We start from the raw sequence: 23,823 nt of genomic DNA, 5'->3' as shown, positions 1-23,823 counted from the left end.
CAATTAGAACCTCTAAAGATACACCATATCTTGTTGTGTCTTTCGGCTTATCCCGTTTAGGGTCGCCACAGCAGAACTCCGGTCCGCTAATGTTAAGTTCCAAAAGAATACTGATCATTTAGGCTGTGAAAACTTGTCACACATTATATTTTACAGCTATTTTAGCAGATATTTTATAATACGTATTCATTCATACTGCCTCGTCCATAAAACTTTGATCTCTTCAACAAATTGGAGACGGGGAGAAGGCACTTAAAGCTTAATTTGCCATGCACTACAAATTTGATATGTTGTAATGTTATTTATATTACTCAGAACTAGAGGAGGTTTCTAGTCAAGGCTCTGTTTGCATGTCTAGCAATGTTTCACCACAGATGATTGTGCAATGTTGCTGGAGTGTATCATTGCAAGCTATACAGAGCCTCTGCTGTTTAATCTCTGGTATAGTGTATACTGAACAAAAACTGGTCTAGAGACAGGTGCAAACACATTAATGTTACTTGACATCCAAGCTGTACCTACTTCCACATTCACACATTTGTATTCCCTCTGAAACAAATGTCATGAATGCCTGAGCTTGCCGACCTATGTTATCTGCTGCATTTGAAAATAGAACAGCAGCTGATAGCTGACTGCATTAATTTCCTGTACAGACTGTGTTCTCTGAGCTAAGCATTCAGGCATGGAATGTTCTACCACTCTGTTTCACAGCAAGCTGCGGATTTGTAATAACAAAAAAAAAAAAAAAAAAAAACTTTGAGCAAGTTTACAAGTGCAGGACATTGGCATTTGCCTCCATTGTTTGTGAGCTTTGTTTTTGTGACCTGTGTGTGTAAGAAGCTGAAGAACAAAAACAGTCAGTAGTTTTTTTTGATAAAGATAGGATGGTGTCACAATGAATATTTATATCTTTATGTTCTGGCAGAAGTTATAGGCTAGCTCCAGGCATTCTGTGCATTTGTACAGTGATGGAATAAATATGCCTAGAGGGAGAACAACATATCTGCAAGCCACATGACATCATTAACTATAAGGTAGCAGTTAGAAAATAAGAACTCTTCGCAATGATTGCATACTACCTGCAAAAGATTATTTCCCTTTCAGTAGCTTATGTGCATTGAATGGCTTAGCCTAAGGATAGGCACCTTCAAAGAATGTCCTGAATAGGAGGGCCTACCCATAAAAATGTAACATTAAGAGAGGTGAGCTATCTCAGAAGAGTTATTATGGGCTAGAAAGAAGGGGTGTAACCAAAAAGTGGTCTAGGCAAAAATTATAAAACAAAATAAGCTGGTTCAAATCTGTAAGGTAACACCTTTTCTAATTATATATTAAGCTCCTAGTGAATAGGAACTGTTGTAATAGTCAGAATTACTTTTGCCTCAGGAAAAACGCATACATAAATGGGTATAATTCCAGTTGCATTTGCTTATAGTGTATGCCTGCATCTTTATCCTTTATTCATTTCTAAGAAGAACTGCATGAAAATAAGCTTATTGTTTTACAGGAGTTTTTTTACTCTCCTGCCTATGTACCTTCATCCCTAAATCATAGTAATCATCTGAAGTAAGAACAAAATCTGTTAGCAGCAAAATAAATGTAAATGTAGAAAGTTTGTAGTTGTTGTGTCTTTCGGCTTTTCTCGGTTAGGGGTCGCCACAGCGGAACTCCGGTCCGCTAATGATTGGCAGTAGATTTTTACATGCCGAGTTGCCAGCTCTGACGCACAACCTTCAAATAATTAATCTACAAAAATATTTATATTTAAAAGCTTTCATAAGAATAAAATGAAGAAAGTTGGTAGATGTCATAAAAAGTTATGTCATCAAATATGCATATAAAAGTATTGAAAGTTACAAATGTCCTTGACCTGCTACATTCAGACAGGCAATTTGATTTGATTTTTAAAATAGGCTAAATAGATATTACATCATTAATGCCTGAGAGGTGGTGATTTTCAGTAAAATTTGCCAGTGGAGCTCTCTCTTTTCAACAAATGTTTCCCTGTTTCTGATGGTGTGACAGTGGGGCAGGAGTTAGATGACAAGGACGAAAGAGAAATGAAGAGACGGAGTCTGCATAGGAGCTGGATGGAGGTGGTGGCAACGCAAATATGAGCTGCAGCATACTCTCCTCTATCTCAGGAGAGCAGGAGTTACCTGAGAAGGAGGAGGAGAGAGGAATGACTAGACTGAGTCTGCTCACCTCTTCTTGGAGGGAGAGAAGGTGAAGGTGGCATCAGCTCACTTATCTCTGGTTGTTGTGGAGGAGCTGACTGAAGAGGAGAATAGAGACATGAGGACATTGAGTTGGCTTACCTCCCTATATGGGAGGAAGGAGAAGCTTTTTGGGGTGGGAAGTAGAGGAAAGGTGAGATGGTCTCGGAGGAAAGAGGAGGACAAGATTCTAGTATGGTCGTGAGGCCTACTGTCCTGTAGCCCTGGGCTATGGAAAGAGTTAGCTGATAAGGAGAAGAAATGGATGAAGATATTGAGCTTGTTCATATCTCTGTTTTGAAGATGATGCTGAAGCTGGTTGGGGAAGAGAGAAAGAGGAATGATGAAGGATGGCTTGGTTGCCTGTCACAGGGGAAGAATCAGTGAGCATAGGCTATGACATACAGATATAAAAAACTTGTGTCCGGCAGTTGGCTTACAGGGTTAAGGAGCTGTTAGCTAGCTGCTTCTTGTGGTCCAGTGGTGCAAGGTTTGATTCCCTTAGCCTCCATTAGCTGACTTTGAGCATGTCACACTGACCGCTTCATCTGACTGTTGTTACCAACATTTTCATCTTATTTAACCACATACTCATCCAATAAGCAGACACTGCTCCTGGGCTGAGTCTGAAAAATATCTATGGAGAATGGAATTCTACCCTGGAAAATTAAATAAATCCTGTAGTGTTCTCTACCAACTCATAGATAAACTGCATACCTGCAGTACAGTGTATAAAAAAATAAGTATGCAACTTTCATGGTTACAAAGCACACACAAAACCATTTTCTTTGAATCCCAAACTTTCTGACAGTCAGAAACATGAGGTTCTTTTCTTTATTTTCCATTACTTGTTGTAGCAAATGGCATAGGTATGCATATACCACCCACTTCTAACTCAAGGGTAACATCTTTCTTTTGAGTGCTGATGTAAAGGGACCAAAGAATATTTGTTCAGATATTCACAAGTAAAGCAGCTGAGCTTTACTTTTTTGCAGCTCTGCTCACAATATCTGACATAAACCCACTGCACTACAACAAGATTGCACTAGAAAAGGTTAAAACAATGTGCTCCAGCTTCTGATGGAGCTGTGCCCAAGATGGATATGCCACTTAGCCAATGGACATGAGAACCCGGCTGAGTAACTGTGCTACAGTGCAGTGTAATGCATGATCCAAGACGGATATGCCACTTAGGCAATGGACATGAAATCCTGGCTGAGTAACTGTGTTGCAGTGTAATGCATGGTCCCATGGTAGTGGGATAGTAGATATTTCCAAAAAGTAATATTATTTACTTAACCTGTAAGTTTGGGCACAGCCTCAGAGTACAGACATATTTGCCAAATCCCACCTAGTGACCCACTGCATACAGAGGTTGTTTTGTGGAATGCATTTGTGGAATACAGGGTTAAAAGTTTGTTCAAGGATAGCCTAGTACAGTACTTGCATAAGAAAGGCTCATCCACTACAAAGTTCAGTAAGAAAGCCTTTATGTTAAATTGCCATATAATTGGCAGTAACTGATGACAGCATTAACGTTGTTTAATTGCACAGTTTTTTAATAGATGAATTGTTGCTTCTGGGTCACTCAGTCAAATGGATAGACTGCAGTCAACTCAAATTATGAATGTTTTGGTACAGAGTAATCCCAGGGTACCTTGGAGGGTAATATGACCCATCCTGCACAATGTTATAGACTGCTATTAATTCAAACGTCAGTGGCTCCTAACAGCAAGAAAATTAATGTCTGATTTCCCATAGGACTAGTGCGGGACATTACAGAGGAAATATAAATGAAGAAAATCAAACTAGGGATGCTTATATTCAGTGCAGATAAAAACAAAACCGAGTCCCAGACAAAGAATACGGCTCACAGCTATAGAACAAAATATCCAAGTCAAAAAGCTGAGCCAAACCACCACGGCTGTAGCAAACACAACTTTATTACAAAAAGTACTGCAAATGAGTAAGTGCTTTCACGATCACACTGACCGCTTTATCAGACTGCTGTTACTAACTTTTTCATCTTATTTAACCACATACTCATCCAATAAGCAACTCAACTTAATTAAAATTCAATTAACCAATCAATAGCATTACTAACGTCTTTTAAAACCTTCAGAATATCCACACTCTATGTGACAGAAAACTTGTTACATAGAAATGTAAAATAACATAAATGTTTTATTTAAAAATACAAAGAAGAATATGATGCTTTCTCCTGCTACATTTACTGTCTAAGTGCCCTTGCTTTGAGGAAGGGTTTTAGTGAAACAGCTTCATTGATCCCTGGCGGTTTATCAGCATTCATGCTCATAATCCACCTTTGGTCTGCTGCTTCAGTCCTATTTCTTATGTCCCCTCCTCTAACCCCTTGTTTAAGATTCTCTAGTACAAGGAATTTAAATGTGTGTTGTGCCCCTTCTGTTTCCACGTCTGGCCAAGGCACTAATTTCCTTCTTGTTACTTATGTCCCTGATATGTTCTAGTATGCGATCCTTTAACATTCTGTTAGTCTTCCCTATGTAAAAAAACTTTGCAGACTTGGTAGAAACTAAAATATACTATATTTCTGGTTCTGCAGTCGGCATAACATTTTGCTTGAATCTCAAAATGCAGTTGTGGATTTGTAAAGGTGGTGCAGGAATGTATATATTTGCAGGCTGTACATTTCCTGCATATATAAGTGCCTCGTCTCTGTGAGATGTTCTTCATTCCAGTCCCTTGTGTTTTATAGCATAATTGACGTTTAAGTGATTTTTTGTTCTTCAAAGAAAAGCTAGGTGATCTATCACTCCCTCTAGTTCTTCTACTGCTTTCAGGATGTTCCAATTCCTTTTGAGGACTTCACAGAAAATGTTAATATCACTAGCAAAAGAAATAGGGAATCTAAATGTATTGTTTTCAGTGCTGTTGGTCTTAATTCCTGAGTCTTCCTGTCGTGTAAAGCATGCTTTCACTTTCTTACCTCTTTCTTTAAGTAGATCCACTACACACATATCAAACTTATGCTTGGAATAACCCCTCTCTATAAACTCTTCCCCAAGGGTTTGCAGAGCTGCTGTCAACTGTGTGTCACTATTGTTTAATCTCCTCATTCTTAGAATCTGTCCCCTCATAACATTCTTACCGATATGTTTTGGATGCATACTGTTTTTATGAAGCAAAGAATTTCTCCTAGTTGGTTTCCTGTATAAGCTGGTTTCCAGTCTGTTAATCTCAGACTTCTTAACAAGCACATCCAAGAATTGAATTTCTTCTAATGAAAACTTACAAGTAAACTTCAGGAATGTTGTTGTTGTATGTAAATATTCTAAGAACAGATCTAACTCTTGCACGCACGAAGCCCCCCATAGAAAAAACATATCATCAACAAAACGGGTATACCATAATAAGTGTTTGCTGGATTCATTATTTCGTAAAAATTATGTATACTTCCATTCAGCTAATGCAAGATTTACATGCAACAACATTCCTGAAGTTTACCCCCCAAATCATTTCAGTGTCCCATTAATTGACTATTTCTCCCCAGTTACCATAAACACTGTTCAAACCTATCAGTGTGTATACTGTTTTCTTCTTCTACAGCATTTATAGATATTTGAGTTTAATATAAAACTTTTATTTCAGATTTTTACTGTGGTGGTGGTGCTGTGGTAGTGTTGTCACCTCACAGTAAAACATTGTCCTGTTCGATTCTTAACTAAAAGCGTCTTCTGTGTGGAGACATGCGTGAATGGGTATACCTTCGCTGAAGGTTGTGCGTCAGAGCTGGCAACTCGGTAAGTAAAAATCTGCTGCCAATCATTAGCGGACCGGAGTTCCGCTGTGGTGACCCCTAACCGGGAAAAGCCGAAAGATACAACAACATAGCACAAGCACTGATAGCCATTCACTAAACAAAAGAATATGGTATCAAAATAAAAACAGACAGCATGAACAGTAAAGTTCTCTGCCTTTGAAACCCACAGTCATTGAAATGGCAGTGAAACTCGCATTCAAAGAAAATCCATGTGACCAGTGATGAATTAAGTTTACCTTTGGGCTGTTTTCAAACCATGGGTCCCTTGCACATATTTTTTGAACCTTGCATACATGCATGTGTTCTTTGACTCACATTCTTGATTGCATTAAATTGTATTTCTTGTATAATGCAGTACCACTTGTTAGAGTGTCTTTTAAATTTGTAGTTTTGTGCATTTTTCTGATGAGCAATGATTCAAAACATGTTAACCAATAATAACAAAACTGCCCATTTCAGAATATTTCAACCTTAAAAGGCCACTAAATGTCTATAATTACATCCACCTATATCAGCCAACATGCACAATCTCTGTAGAAGTAAAAGTCTTCTGACTAATTCCACATTAAAAAGATCTGCAACTAATAAAGAAGTTGCTGCTGGCAAACAACTTTTATTTTAGTGTTTCATCTACAAATTAGATGCCTGCTGCCCCTGCAGAATAATTTGCCTATGTTAAACTAAAAAAATGGTAAGTTGGTAATATTTCAATAGGGAATGGATGTCACTCCAACAACAGGCTCATAGTTACTAGGCATCTCAGCCATAGGAGGACACACTCAGGATTGCAGCAGCCCCCGCCCCCTTAATCTACACCACAGTATCAGCACTTCATCTACATGGTGTAGGAGTAAAACCCACAGTCTTGTGCACCAAAGGCATGTATGTGCCTGTTATGCTACTAACACTGTTTTTAAATTCTATAGCACAGTGACACCCATTTGCTAAACAAGACAGTTGCACATTGAAAACAGACTTAGCAAAAGCAGCAGGAAACTTCTCCTCCCTTCAAGCTCACAAATCCTCAAAAATGCACTGGAACTCTCAATTTCTTGAAATTGCAAAGTCATATTCTTTGAGCAGTGTGGCAGTTGGTCTAGTGGATTCAGGCGCTTGTTACCTGTCACCAAGACACGGTGTTTAAGCCAGAGCAAATTAACTAACCTACCATCCCTAAATAGGGCATTTCACACACACGCGCACAAACACACACACACACACACACACACACACACACACACACACACACACACACACACACACACACACACACCTATCTTACTGGAATAAAGAAGCAGCAGGAATGTCTCCTGTATTAATTCATGGAAAGAAGAAGTGGGACATGTGTTCACACTCAGTGAACTTATATTCTGTGTGTGGAACTGCAGGAATGAATGTTCATGTGTCTGTCGACGTACACTGGAAGAAACATGCAGAGTGTGTTCTTAAAGATGAACTTGCTTAAGGAGATATGTTATTTTTTTTTTAGTTGTGGCAGCTCCCCCTAGGCAATGTGCCCCTCCCTAGCCAACAGGCCCTCGACAACTGCCTAGGACACCTAGTGCTGTATCTGACTCTGCTTATATTTTAGTTTATCTCAGAAAGTATAGGATGCAATCTGTTACTCAGCTTTGCACTGTAGTCATGGGTTTGATTCTATTTGTTACCAGTTACAAGCTATGTAATTCTCTGCATGTCACTTAATCAGAGAGTTCCCCTGGGTAACCTTTCAAAATGGAGATTTGTCCAGAAGGCTTGCCCATTTAACCAATAAATAAGGTCTAACTAGCAGAGATGATGCATGCTTTATATTATGTGTGGTTGGTAATTACTACAATTTAAAAGTCCCTTATCTGAGAAAGTAAATGTTTGAGGTGAAGGGAACACTTGATATCCTGAACTAGTCTAAATGGTACACTTGATATCTCACACTATTTTAAAGTATATGGTTTTACTTTTCATCTGCACTACAATGTGATTGTATTTATCCAATGAATATTTTAAGGGCTGACCCCGAAATTGGTCAGTATTGATCAGTGTGCTACTCTGGCAAACAAAATATCAATAAATAAATAAATAATAACAAGCTCCATGTCCAGTGGAAAAAAAATAAAAAGGAATGGATAAAAATAGAACACCAGTCACTGAAAAAAATAAAAAAATAAATAGCAGTGGGAAAATACACAACATCAGTCAATGAACGCTTCAAAACAGTGAAGTCTATCTGCATGTATGACTGTGCTGCATCAACCTGAAATAGATGTTCACAATGCAGCCTCTATCAAAGCATGGTTTTCCTCCTACTCATCTCACTGTCATGATAAAAACGTATGAGCAGATATTTTTAAAAGAAACAGATCAATGGTTACTGCTTTATTTGTGTTGCTAGGGATACCCTCTGAACCAGCCTTGCAAATAATATACTTGGCTCAAATCTTTAGACAACATCAGTTAAATGAGAGAGAGAGAGATTAAACAATGTTGAGTGTTTCTACCCTCATCTCCAGCCTGTGTGACTCATTCACATAGTGACAGCACTCACCACAGAGTTAGCTGTCATGGAAATAGCCTGTCACCAGTTCTGAGTCAGCACAGGCAAGACTGTGTCAGCCTTTGCACATTTAGAAACCAGAGGGCTGCTGCAATCCTGACTCTGTGAGAAACTGCTGACGTACTTCAGCTTGTAGAAATAAAGTAGGTGCAATAAAGCCATGGCTCTCTGCTTCAGTCAAGCAAAGTTACATTTTGTCAGAAGAAATTCAGTATAAGGGCTTCCTCAATGATGCCAACAGACTCACTAAGAAGAACATGCCAATACAGACAAACATTTATTCGCTTATATGGTCTTGTTTTGTATGTTGCTCTCAACAGAACACAATATAAGACAATGCAATACAGCACAATGGCGTTCAGGCACAAGCTTAAAAGCTATTATTTCCTGGGTTCATATTACTGTTTCATTAACATAATGATTTCTATTTTTTCCTCAGTGTACCTCTATATCCATCTTCTGTAAAATGATTCCACATACTTATAGTCTGCTTAAATTAACCTGTAAGTATATTTTCTACTTGCATCTCATAGTGAATCATCCCACGATCCTTCCCCAAAACCCATAGACACTTTACTGACAAAGATTACAAAAAATAAGATAGAAATAAAATAAACACAATGCAATACAATGTAGTATGATGCAAGATAAAAGCAGTGGTATTTATTTACTGATTAACGTTTTAGCCATTATCATTGAGAATGCAGGACAGAAATAAAAACAACAAAAAGAGACATCTGTGGTATCCCTCAAAGTCTCAGGAAAAACCCAGTATGCAACCTATACTGGGTCCAAAACAAACCAAGAAGAAACTTCACAGTGTGGAGGGTGTGATGTTTACGTCCTAAATTATGTTATGCACCTAGTTCACAATAAAAACTGAACTGTAAAATATAACTATAAAATATGTGTTACAATATAATCAAATAGAAAATAGTAGGTAGTCCACAGTTGAGTTAAAAATGGAATATCCTTTACTGAAATGCACAAACTTTCTTTAAATACGGGCAGAAAAATATGTCTCCCTCCTGTATGTGCTGACAAAAGACACAGCTAGCTCCACACTTATTGGTGCATGTATCCTGTCATCTGGGCTTACCTTCCATCCAACTCCTGATGTTCCTGGCTTTCCTGTACACAAAGGAAGGAGCTTCTCCAAGAATGTCCATTAAATATGAGCTTTCAGTAATTATGGCCCAATTTTTTCTAATAACATTAACAATGCTGTAATAGTCAACAAGAAAGTCAAAAATACAACTGTCTTTAGATTTGTTGTCCATAGATTTCTTTAACACCTTCCTATAAGGCCTGTTAAGTTTTGGTGCCTTTGTACGTTTTAGTTCAGTTATAGGTTCCAAAATGCTTCTTAACATGTTGTTTTCATATCCCCTCAACAAAAAATCATTTTCAAGTTCATTTAGGTTCTTAAGGAAGGGGGTCATTTCTGTGGTGATCCTAGCCAATCATGTTGTAGGCAAGTAATGTAATACTAACATAAATGAGCAAAAAAAATAACAAATTTATGTACAAATTAATGCAAACGTATATAAAAAAGACAATGCATAAAATCTAAGGGCTCAAGCCTCTGTACATCTTAATTTTACAATGGGTAGAGTTTGATATTCTCCAGTCCTATAATGGGGTTATGCCAGGTTCAGGAGGAGGATGCCCCCCTTGTAGAAGGAAGTAGTAGTCCACAAAAATTACAAAAACTGACAGGCCAAAAAAGAGCCATAAAGATGATAGGGTGGACTACTGAGGATAAGAAAAAAAATATGCACTGACTATTATGTAATCAGCCCAAATTTTCAGATAGAAAATATTCAAAAAGAAGAGAGAAATTAGAGGAAATAAAAGTATTTGAACAAGAAAAACTTTCAAAAGCCTCAAATGCAAATTTGTGTTCATTAATACAACAGATTAATGAAAAACATTATAGAGACAAAGATACCTTGGGATGTTTGGAAAAAGAATCAACTGAAGAAATAGAATAAAAAGAACAAAATCTAGAGATTTCGGAAAGGTATAAAAAAGAAATCTGGACATGGGAAAGACATCTGATATGGTGCAATATTTATGCAAAGGAGAAAGCCAAATTAATCAATACAAAAAAACAGCCCCAAAGGCATTTGAAGTGAAATCCATGCAAATGCATCCAGATATATAAAATTTTACAACACAAAATATAAGCTCACAAAGGGGGAATGTAGAACAGAAGATTAGTAAAGTACAAGTTAAAACATAGAAGCTGAAGTTATGGAATACCTGCAAAGTGAAGGATTTAGTATAGAAAGTCTAACACAGGATATGTCACAGCATGATGGAACAATGAGTCCCCCAAGTAAGGAGACACAGGTGGAGCAGGAGACATCTGAGGAAGAAATATGGACATGGGAAAGAAAAAGAGATTTAATATGGTGCAAAATTTATGCAAAGGAGAAAGCGAAACTAATCAATACAAGAAAGTAGCAACAAAATATTTGAAGAGAAATACAGGCAAAGGCATCCGAATATGTAAAATTTTACAATGAATAAAAAAAATAAGAAAGCAAATGGGGAAAGTAGAAAAGAGGATTAGTAATGGAGAAGTTAAAGAAATAGAAACTGAAGTTATGGATTACTTGCAAAATGAAGGATTTCATGTAGAAAATCCAACACTGATAACACCACAGCAGGATAGAATAACAAATCCCCAAACTAAGGTGAAACAAATGGTGCAGGAAGCATCTGATCAATTGCCATATGAAGATACTTTGGAGCCTTCAGAAGGAAACCAGTAAAAACATTCAGTTGGAGTTGCTCACTAAGGGAGGGAACAGGCAACTGTGGAAACTCTGATGCTGTCAATGATTGATAGACCAGTGAGTTCCCATGTGAAAGAGCAATGGATCGCACAGGATGAACCTGAAGAGAATATGACACAGGAAGACATTTTGGAACTTTCCGGAGAATGCCCGCACGAAGTGAGGAACAAAGAATAGACCAGGATCGATCATACAGCATTACAATTAATAAACAAAAGATATCAGCACAAGCAGAAAATATTATTTGCAGATAAATATAAAGGAACAGTACATAATAAGCAATTTATTACTTACCCAAAAAAGTTTTATAGAGAATTGGGAAACAAGGCAAAAGCAATAGAAACACAAGCAAAAAAAAGAAAAAACTAGACAGTTTGGAGAAATATCTATGAAGATTCTGTGGAACATAATAAAGATTCTAAACGGATAGAAGAAGTAAAAGAAAGAATAAGAAGTTCAAAAGTGCAGGATATAAAATGGGATGAAGTAACAGCCAGAGAAATTGAAACAAAATTAAGAAAAGCTCCTAATTGAAAAACCCCAGGGCCAGATGCAGTACCTAACTTCTGGCTAAAAGTATTAACATCTTTACAAGAACATTTAGCCATGAATAGGAATTATTAATATGTATACCCCAAATAGATGCCATCCTGGTTAACAATTAGAAAAATGATACTCCTCCTTAGCAGTGAACCAACAAGCTATGCTAAAAACAATAGACCGATAGCTTGCCTTCTGACGATGTATAAACTACACACTGGAATTGATGCCAACAGAGTTTATAGTCATTTAGAAGAAAATTTAATAATGGTGATGGCAATAAAGCAAAATGGTAACAGAAGAATGTCATATGGAATAAAAGAGCATTTGTTGTTAAAGAAAGTCATAATGGAGAACCGCAAAAAGGAGAAGAACCTAAGTATGGCATGGATAGACTACAAAAATGCATTTGAGAGTGTCCCACGTTCATGGAGAAAGGAAGGTTTATAAATGTATAAGATGCACCTACATTGATCAATTACATTACAGTGAGCATGAAACAGTGCCAGACCAACTTACAGCTAAGCCATGATAACAGACAAATTATTATCCAAGGGATAAAAGTTCAAGGGAGGATAGTTCACAGTGACTCTTTGTCGCTGCTGGTCTTTTGCCATGATCTTAACCCATTAAAATTTCTACTCAGCAGATTAGATCATGTCTACAATTTGGCTCTCAGAAAACAACAAAGTGTAATAAATTCTCATCTTCTTTTTGTGGCTGATTTAAAGCTGATGAAGAACTGAAAGCACAGCTGTAAGTGATCAAGATTTTCTCAGATGATATAAGAATGTCATATAGAGTTGATAAATGCGCACAAGCAACCTTTAAAGCAGGAAAAACTGCAGCACAAGGAAAACATCAGTTTGGGACAAGAATGTGATATAAAAGAACTTGAGCAAGAGGGAGTATATAAACTGGTAGGAAATGAAGAAGGACTAACAATAAAACATGAACAAATGTGAATAAAACTTTGTAAGGAATATTTTAGATGACTTAAATTAATACTGAAAACAGCCTGATATCTAGGAACAAAGTCCGAGCTATAAACCGATTTGTTCTTCTTGTTCTAACTTACAGTTTTGGGGTGATTGACTGACCCCAAAAGGTACTGGATCAGTTGGACAGGAAAACAGGAAAATGCTTTATGCTTATCAAATGATTTGTACAAATCAGAGCATACCAAGATTATACATTCCTTGTTCTAAAGGATGTATGGGCATTTTCGAAATTGACTAAATGTATAGATCTGTAATCATAAGACTGCATACATATTTGCTGACCTCACAAGATCCAAACATAGTGAAATTTTTAAAACTTGAGGAGAACAAGTCTAAGATATCTTTCCTGCTTAGTTTCGCAAAAACATATCGATGTCAAGCGGGAATGGAAATCAAACCAGAACTAGATAAAAATCGGGAAGCAACTGAATGTGCCAAAAAAAAAAAAAAAGAATATATAAGAAGGATCAGATAAGAAGACAAGAAATGTGGAAAATGCAGAAATATAGTTGCAAGTACAGAAAACTCTGAGAACCACCTCATGTCAATCAGGATCTAATGCAGGAATGGTTAAGCAGAGGTGAATTTAAACCAAAAGATGAAAGGTTAATATTTGCAGCCCAGGATAGTGGACTACATACACTGTGGCTTACAAAGTCCATTGAACATGATGAAGAAACAGACAAAGGCAGGATTTGGGAAACAGTCGGACATCTTGTTTGGTGTGATACAAAAATGGCAGAAGGCCTCTATATTGAAAGGCATAATAATGTAGCAAAACTGTTGCCTTGGAGACTGTGCAAACATAATAGGAGAAGCTGAGAAACATTGGAAACATGAGTCATAAAGCATTATAGAAAATGATAAAGTTTATATTGCATGTGATCACCCATTAACCAACAGTTCAAAAAATAGTTGCAAAAAAAAACAGATACAGTATGGCATAAAAAGAAGATAAAAGTAGCATTGATCATTGAAATTGCCACACCCAGGAATTACAGTATCTTTTGTACAAAGCGACAAAAAGTTATAAAATGTCATGATTTTTGGGCAGAAATGAGTACAGTGTAGAAAAGGATACCCAGACAGTTCCAGTAGTAGAAAGAACAAAGGGTCTCATAAAAAGAAACTACAGTCATATTTAGATATCCTACCAATACATGCAACTCTGTATGAATTGCAGGAATCAATTCAGTGCACATTGTAGGTGCTGCGAAGAGTACTTTTGGCTAACATCAAATATTGAAACAATACTAATTTCATGAACTTTAAAAATGCTTTGACATAGGAATAGGGTCCATTCCTTTCATGATATTAGAAACTCAAAAGTCAAGGTAGAAATTAAACAGTGAATGCACATACATCTGTCTTGCCTGCTTTAATTTGGCATGATCTTTCAAAGCCCATTTCTATAATCAACACAGCACCTGAAACAAACAAATCAAAGCAAGCAGAACAAATTGATTACTTATGACTAGCATGCTAATAATGTCAAAAGGTTACTAAGAATCTACCTAGAATATGGCCTTCTACATGTTACCCTCTTTTATGCATACATTAGCATCAGTCTACAAACCCTAAAAACCATATGTTCCAGGTGATGCACATGTCTCAGGTAATGGGTCTCCATAGCAGTACATTAAGTAGGTCACGGTCATTAACTATCCACTACAGATCCACGGTCATTAACTATCCACTAAAGATCCACTGTCATTAACTATCCACTACAGATCTCAATTTTTGCTTAAGCTTCTTTTATAAGCTACTTTTCCTTGACACTTCTCTTACCCTGAATAGTAGACAATGTTCTATAATGCAGTCACACTCTTCACTCTCCAAAGATTACCTAATACACACCGATGTTCTCCAAAGATTCCCTAATAAATACCAATGCTCTCCAAAGATTCCCTAATACATACCAATGCTCTCCAAAGATTCCCTAATACACACGGATGCTCTCCAATAATTCCCTAATACACACCAATGTTCTCCAAAGATTCCCTAATACATACCAATGCTCTCCAAAGATTCCCTAATATACACAGATGTTCTCCAAAGATTCCCTAATACACACTGATGTTCTCCAAAGATTCCCTAATACATACCAATGCTCTCCAAAGATTCCCTAATACATACCGATGCTCTCCAAAGATTCCCTAATACACACCGATGTTCTCCAAAGATTCCCTAATACATACCAATGCTCTCCAAAGATTCCCTAATACATACCGATGCTCTCCAAAGATTCCCTAATACATACCGATGCTCTCCAAAGATTCCCTAATACACACTGATGTTCTCCAAAGATTCCCTAATACACACCACTACCTCCCAGACATGTGTGCTACTGAAGATAAAGCTTTCTCTGTAACAGGCCCCATGAAATGGCATGCCATTCCCACTGATAAAGGGAACATTTGCGGGACACATTTCAGACAGCCCATGCTCTCACGTCATATCACCAGCCAACTAGTCCTGTTTTTCCCCAGAACTTTATACCTGCATAAGCCTTTTAGCTGCATACAACTTCTTGTTTTCCATTTCAGCCATTTTAATGCACACTCACAATCTCAACAAAGATAAATGTTGTTTGAAAAGATACAAAAGCACTCCATCTCATTCATACTAAGTAAAGCTAAAAAGAATAATTCTAGACACTGGGTCATTTAAATTAATCTCTAGTTGCAAATATTATTTAGTTTCACAAGTAACTCTTTTAACTTGCTGAAGTACAGATAGTAACATATCCCCAAATGTAACCTAGAAAGAGCCTATAAGGATGACAACCCTTAAGCTCTCAGCAAAGTACCAGATAACTAGTGACGAACTCAATGTTATACAATATCCAAACAGAAAAGGATACGTTTTATACACAGACATCATGGTGTGTAAATAAGTGCCTTCAACCTCTGTACAGCACTGCTACTGTTATCCTGTCTACCAGCTTTGAATATTGTAATCATAAATTGAGTTAGAACAAATAACACTCATCCTCACTAGCAGCATTAGGCAAGATATTGGCTTTTAGTATGCAAACTGCCAAAAAATTCCTACATTTAAATGTTTTCTGCTGTACATATCAAGTATTGTGCAACTGAGTCATACAGCTAGTAGTGTAACTTGTGCAATATGAAGGCATTTTCACCTAATGTTGTGTTGCACTTCCAAGAAACCTGTTAATAAAGTGGAGAACTCTTACTGTTCCAAGGTCTACAAAACCTAGATGGGCATATCTGTGGTTTATGGAAAAAAAACAATCATATGCATAAGTCATATATAATTTCTTGAGATGGATTTTCAGCTAATTTACGAACTGAAATAGACATTGCCACCACCTGTCTGTCATCTATTCCATTTAACAATTCTAAAAATGTATCCTTTTAATATCATTTAGTAACTAATGCAACATCTTCTGTTAGTCATACAGCCTGTGTTACTAATAACATAACATTTATGTCTGCCATGCCCATCCATTTTAAATCTGTATCTATGTGGTATCTATATATATGATATCTATGTATCTGTATCTATCTAGGTGGTGGTGCTGCGGTAGCGTTGTCGCCTCACAGTTAGACATTGCCCGTTCGATTCTCAGTTAGAGCGTCTTCTGTGTGGCGACATGCGTGAACAGGTGTTCCTTCATTGTAGGTTGTGCATTAGGCCCGGCAAGCCAGCATGTAAAACTCTACAGCCAATTATTAGCGGAACGGAATTCCCCTGTGGTGACCCCTAACCGGGAAAAGCCGAAAGACATAAACAAACATCTATATATAACAATTTTAATGTTAAATATTTTCTGCTCCATGAAAATCAATATCCAAGAATTTGTCTGTAGATCAGTTTATATATGATGTATTATTACTTCTAACAAGCATTACCTACCTCTTTTGCCTTTGTGTAAACAGTTCATAGGTTCATACTAGGCTATCTGCCCAAGGGCATTTATAAGCCTAGCCACCCCTTTAGTTTGGAGGATACTATGCCCATACCTGTTTACTGAGGATGTGCAGTATATACTAATGGTGACAGGAAAGCCTTCTACTAGAAACTTAGGTTATATTGTTTGATGTATTTCTGTATAATTTGTAGTCTCTTAATATGTAAATATTTCTCTAGTGTTATATCACTGATGTTTATTTATATGAAAACATCAACACACACTGAATGTTCATTTATTTATGCAGCCAAATATACTTACTTCCATATTCATCAATATTCAGTAAAATATGAAAATTGCTTAATTTTGCTATTGCTTGACTTTCCAAAATGAATCATGCTTACATGCATTCACATTCTACATTTTTTGTTGAAAAAATATTTTCACATATATAAAAATAAATATATTTTTCCTCATGTTAATTCAGAAAGTTAGTGTATTGCAAAATCCTGGACAAACATAAAATTCAACATGCAATATATACAAATAAATAAATAAATGGATTTTTCTATCATGAAAGTATATGCCCAAAAGAACATGTCATCAGCAGAGTATGCAAAGTTTAAATTTGAAACAGCACTGCTAGGCCATCTAGGTTATATAATTTTGAGAAAAAAAATCTAAAAATATTATCATGATTATAGTTAATATATAATATTATATTATCTATAACATGCTACAAGTACCTGAAGCTAAAACAGTCCTCCAAAGAATGCTGATGCACAAGTCCTTTAACTCTTAAAAATATTGTAAGGTTCTGAAGCTGAAACAATAGCTTTGCAGTTTTTGACTTATGCATTAATTGTGACATCAAATACAATATGAAATTGAAAGATATGTTGTTTGGACTAGGTAGCTCAATGCATCTCTATTTCAAATTCTCTAATCTCTAAAACATCAGTGAAGGAATTTGCAATGCTTACATAATGCCTTGATCTATGGTTCTTGATTAAAACCACAAGCCACTCTTTATCACATTGATTTATATCCACTGCAGATGTTTGCCAGGTGATCCTATAATTTAAGACATTTGTATATGCATGACAGACATTAATAGAAAAAATTCCAAAAATACAGACAAGAGTTAACACAGGACTTCCTAAAGTTATTTGAGAAAGCTTATATATTTATCAATTTATTATCCAGAAAAAAATCACTCACAGGCATATCAAACAATAAGCCTCTGTTAAAACATTGTTCATAGATAGACCCAAAATATAATGCCATTTGCAATCTTGGGTGATGGAAATAATTCAGCTTCCATAAAGACACTTTATAGTAAAAGACAAAACACCTTTGAATTAATTGCTAGACCAAAATACATGTAATATGTCCACAGCCCAGTTATCATTACAGATCGAGTAATAAAGGGAACATACTTTACAGACAGCTGCTAATTTATGAGCAGACAAGTAATCACTATAGCGTAACATACATTGTAGATGGCTAAATGTTGAGAAAAGCAACATTTATAAATGGTCTGCCAGATTAATTTCCAATTTGGAAAATCAACACACATTTGTTTTAGAAGAGGACTACAATAATTTATAAAATGAAGTACTGGCTCATACTTAGTACTTATATATTGGAATTACAAATATATCAAAGGAAACCTTTTTTCTAGTGTAGTTCATTAAAAACAAGATAAGTGCAATTTTTGTTATCAAACAAAATAGATCATTGCCTGCATTTGATGTAGGAAAGAGAAGAAGACAAAGTATTTCCTGTTAAGCTACAAGAGATCTACATGAGTCAAATAAGTAATTTATTTATATTTCAATGTTTTTGTTAAAAGAAGATCCAGAAATTCAGAACCTTTCAATAATTTTGTTTAATGCACCAAACCAGATTCTATTCCTAGTTCACAGGTGCCTTTTCTTTGGTCTATCTTAGCCATAGCAAGGAGAGTAGCTGGTATGCTGGGTGCCGCCGGTCATGAGCGGTGTGGAGCTAGCAGGCAGTGGAATGTGGTTGTGGCTTTTGGCTGTGCAAGAGGTAGGAGTGTACTCATGTGTTGGCCTGTTAGTTGTAGGGTTGTCACTTTCTGGTAAAGCATTGGCAAATCTGGGAGGACTGGGGTCGGTTTACTTGGTGGACATTTCAGAGGGCGGACTTTTTGGTTTGGATGGGTCGGGGCATGGGACTGCCATGTACCTTCTCCTCATTAATTAAAACAAAAAGTGAATGAGGAATTGTGGATGGATGTTTGTGGTGTCTTTTGTCATGGTTCCTGGGGGCGGGACACTTGGTTTCATGGTTTCATTTATTTGCATGGTAATTTATGCTGTAGCATATTGCTATGTCAGCTTGTCTTCATTTTTTGGTTATTTCTGTGCGTTAAAATTGGTTGGTTTTATTATACTTGGCTGCCAGATGCAGCGAGGGTTTTGGGGATTGTCTGGTGATTTTGATTAATGGTAGTTATGCGCATGACAGGAGCGGTGATGACCGTTACTGGGGTTTGGGTGGTTGTGGATTAATCCAACATTCTGCTCAAATAGGTAGAATTGCCTTACAGTGTGGATGGTCTTGCTGGTACACAAAGCCAGATTTTAAAAGTTTACCTGGAGAAAATTTTCCGCCAGTAATGTTTGAGAAAAAAAAAAAGTTGTTCAGCACCTCATTCACTGCATGACATGGTGGAATGGTAAACAGACAAACATGACCAACAGCATTTTAAATATACTGACACCATATCTGCAGTTCCATGAAGAAACTCTCTAACAGTTTTAAAGCATTATTCATACAAACTGTGAAGCTGTAGTATTATTCTGCCATGCTAATAAGAAACATTGTTTTGTCATGCATACATGTGTGCACACACAAACTCACACATGCTTGCATGCTCATCTATATCATATATAAAAATATTATGCCTGGTTGTACACCATGTCATTCCATTCTTTTCTGACTACATTATTAGCAACCATTGTCAAGTGAGTTATAATTACTGTCAGTTTTAGATAGATTACAATGATCAACATGATTAAATAATCGCTGGTACTTAATTTTCATTGGTTTAATATATGGTAAGATAAACACAGCATGGTTACAGCAGTGTAGAAAATAGCTATTGCAATTTGGAAGAATCTTAATTGTGCTACTTTGTCAGTAAATGCATGGGCTGACAGTTTAGTCTTGTTACTGAAACACACAATCTCAGTATTGTTTAGTGTGAGGTGTGTTTTGGTTGTGTTGCAATGTTTTACTTGATAACTTAATTATTTTGTTATGTGTTTAAGGTATAAGGACAGTGTATCTCATCAGGAGGGAAGTTCCTTTCCAATCCAGGTTAAAATAAAAGATATTTAATCAACAAAATATTCCTAGGTCTCTAATTGGTGGCAATACTGGATGAGGCATGGGGACTGCAGAAGAATTTAGGATTGAATGGAGGGTCTCTGAAGGAGGAGTATACGTTTGCACACAGTTGCCTGGAAAAGACATGCTTGAGTTTATATGAATAATTGAAACAGGTAAACGGAATAGTTTTTTTTCCCCTTGGTATGGCTAAGGATTCTAGTCACTAAATTATGGCATGTCTTGAATTTCAGACTTCATGTGCTTCAGAAGGTGCATGCTAATACAAATCTTGTTTTATCGACTTAGTTTTCAGAACGATGTTGAAAGGTGGCACTATTTTGGACCTTCATTTCCCTCACTGAGACAGGCTTCCTGCCATAAGAGGTTGGGAGGTATGGGCCTTCTGCTGGGGAAATTTGTAGTTGCCTGCTACAGAGACACGTAAGCTGCAGGGTGAAGTGACCACATTACGGGATCTACTAAGTAATTATCTTCAAGTTAATGCAAACCTGTTAACCTACCCAATTCTAAGCTTGTAAGGGCAAGATTTATGAATTGTTCTTATATTTTGGCCCTTGGTCCTGTTTTATTTATTTATGGCTTTGTCCAGATTTCTTCATCAAGAGGTTGAGAGATATGGCTGGGTAACTTGGTAAATGTAAAACATTCCTAAGTTACTGTTAGGGTATGTTGTGGAGGTACTTTACTTGCCACTTTGGACATCTTACTGTCATTAAGGTGTGCATGTTGGGTTACATCAGGCACTTACAGAACGAAGCATAGAGGGAATGTGCCAGGGTGGCACTCTTTTTTTGGTGATGGGCAGCGGACCAGTGCAGTGGCTGTACAAATGATGAACAGGGAGCCAGATTTAAGCTCATTAATTAGGCCCCTTTAAACTTTGGGTTTTTTTCATTTGGGGTTCTCAAATATGATGGATAACATAATGTAGACAGTAAAGGGGGGCCATAGTGAGAAGTTGTTTGCTACATAGACAGAAAGGGTAGGGTTTTGAGGTTCATTGTTGTTTCAGTTCTGGTAAGGCAAGGAGATTAATCTGCTTTCTTTTGCAGATTGTGGAGCTGCAGAATTCAGTGGGCTGCAGTTGGTGACCTGAAGGAAGAGGATTCGGAAGTGATGGAGCCTGTAATCAATGGATGTCCGTCACTTGGGTGGTGCACAAGGAGGTCAGAGATGGGTGTGCTCTGAGTGGACAGTGCCATGATAAATGACTTTGAAAGGTAAGTCCAGTCTTCAATTTTATAAATAAGGAAAAAGGTCACGAGACCAAATGTGGAATGTTTGCCTCTACACCTGAAATAGAAGTCATTTTTATGCAGCGCTCATCATGCATTGCCATTATCTTGTCTAACTGCACTGCTGTGAAAATTAATTAATACCGTTTTCTTTCCTTTATAGTTTTGCATGGATGATCAGTGTATATTAGTTATTAGGTATACTGAGAGGTTATCACTGTCTTTAAAATACACAAGATCACATTCTTTGGCTGTTACATCATTTAACCATAAAACATTCATCAGCTACTGATGCCTTAATTATTTTTGACTGAAAAATGGATAGACTTATTCAAAAACTGTACTCTCCGTGAAATAAAGTCAATGATCCATGGCCTGAAATCTGTCATTTTATAATGCAAATGTTTTTGAAGTTCTTAAGTACTGTACTTTTAGGATCTTTTTTAAATACCATATCTGCTAGGTTCTATATTATGACGTCGAAACGTCGTAATATCGAACACCTAAACATTGACCCGTATTCATCGCGTGAATCGATGAATACTTCCAGGGCAAAGATTTAGTTGGCCAACTACATGGTGTTGCCCTTTTCTCTACTGTAGTGTGATCCCGGAGTTGGTATATTTAGCTAGGGAGGTGTGGGGGGCACATCGGGGGGTGTGGGGCAGTTTTAGGTTAGGTTAGTTACGTGGGATTGTGGGGCAAGTATTTTTTTGCACTGTAAGTATTCATTAATTCATGTAAATGCATTTCAATGAATACGGATCAATGTTTAGGTGTTCGATATTACGAAATTTTGACGTTGTAATATAGTCTCTATCTGCTATGTTGACATAGCCCTTCCATTTTTTTTTTTTTTTGTCAATTTTTTCTTCTTGAACAAACATAGTTCTTAAACATGAGTTGTCAGCTGGTCAACATTATTTGCTGTGCATTTATCCAGCTGGGCATTCACAGTAAAACATTAGTAAAACATGTAAAAGATTTGCTTTTTATGTATGTTTTGCTATCATTGTCAGCTATTCATCAGTACACTCAGACAGTATGCAGATGTACATTTTGTGCATGCATAAAATTCGAATGTGCCTATAGCTTCATTTACAGACCCTCACATCAGACTGTTGATTATAGTGAAGTGGAATAAGTCACTGTGGTCTTGGTGGAATACGTGACTGTGGCCTGGGTGGAATAAGTGACTGTGGCCTTGGTGGAATAAGTGACTGTGGCCTTGGTGGAATAAGTGACTGTGGCCTGGGTAGAATAAGTGACTGTGGCCTGGGTGGAATAAGTGACTGTGGCCTGCATAGAATAAGTGACTGTGGCCTGGGTGGAATAAGTGACTGTGGCATGGCTCTTCATTTTTTGACTGATAATGATGGTGTAGGTGTTATGGAGACAAGTTTGTATATACAAAATAGGACATCCATTAATACAGACTTTTCTGTGCTGACTATGGATAGCACTATATATCATTACATTTGGCAAGATACGAAATAAGCTAATATAATGATTCAAAAGGGACATCAGTTGTGCCCATTTCTTGTTACATCCACCAACCTCTCCTTTTTCAGGAATCAAGAACTGGTATCACTGAAAGTGAGAGTTTGTGGATGAAGATTTTTTAGCAAATATTAGGTACCACTGCACATTGATGATGGCATACATGCCACACCTGTGCATACAGATAAGGTACAGTAATGACTAAAACAAAAAACAAATATGTTGGTAGAAGAAACAAGTCAAGTTTATTGGTTTAGCACTTTCATTCTAACACATTCAAAATCCCTTAATCCCTTAGACTCTTTTTAATAATGCCCTTCTGATCACATGTTGTAAATCAACCTATAAAAATCACCTACAGCAAAGACTGAATAATGTAAACACCAGAAAAGCCAAAAAAAACACAAACTGGATAAAAAAGCTAGGAAATCACTCCACTGGTCACCCACAAGTAAAAAATAAAGTTGGTTTTATTAAGCGCTTTTCGTCTCTCCTTATAGGGAGACTTCTTCAGATAGACATGTACAAATGCAAAGTTTAAATAAACAAGTCATCAATCGTGTGACATTTAACACACACCTCCATTTAAAGACACCCTTCCCTATGAGATCCACATATTATTAACTGTAACATTTATTTCAATATTTTACAAGTAATGCCTTAAATATACTCTTACTAAAATATTTAGCCTAAAATTCAAAATCAACATTATTTATTTTGTGTATATTTTTATTTTTAATGTCTTCATTCTGATGAAAATTAAAATATTAAAATATTAAAATAATTTGTTAAAATATTAAAATAATTTATCCTGACCCATTCTGTTCACATGACAGCAGCTTACAACCAGAGGGTATAGACTCACTTACACCTTTCATGAGTCTACCTCTCTAGATTTTTCAATTTAAGAATA

The sequence above is a fragment of the Protopterus annectens genome, chromosome 12.part0, assembly GCF_019279795.1.
Source record: "Protopterus annectens isolate FY-2018-M chromosome 12.part0, PAN1.0, whole genome shotgun sequence".
Lineage (NCBI taxonomy): Eukaryota > Metazoa > Chordata > Ceratodontiformes > Protopteridae > Protopterus > Protopterus annectens.
Note: the sequence above shows the minus strand (reverse complement) of the source record.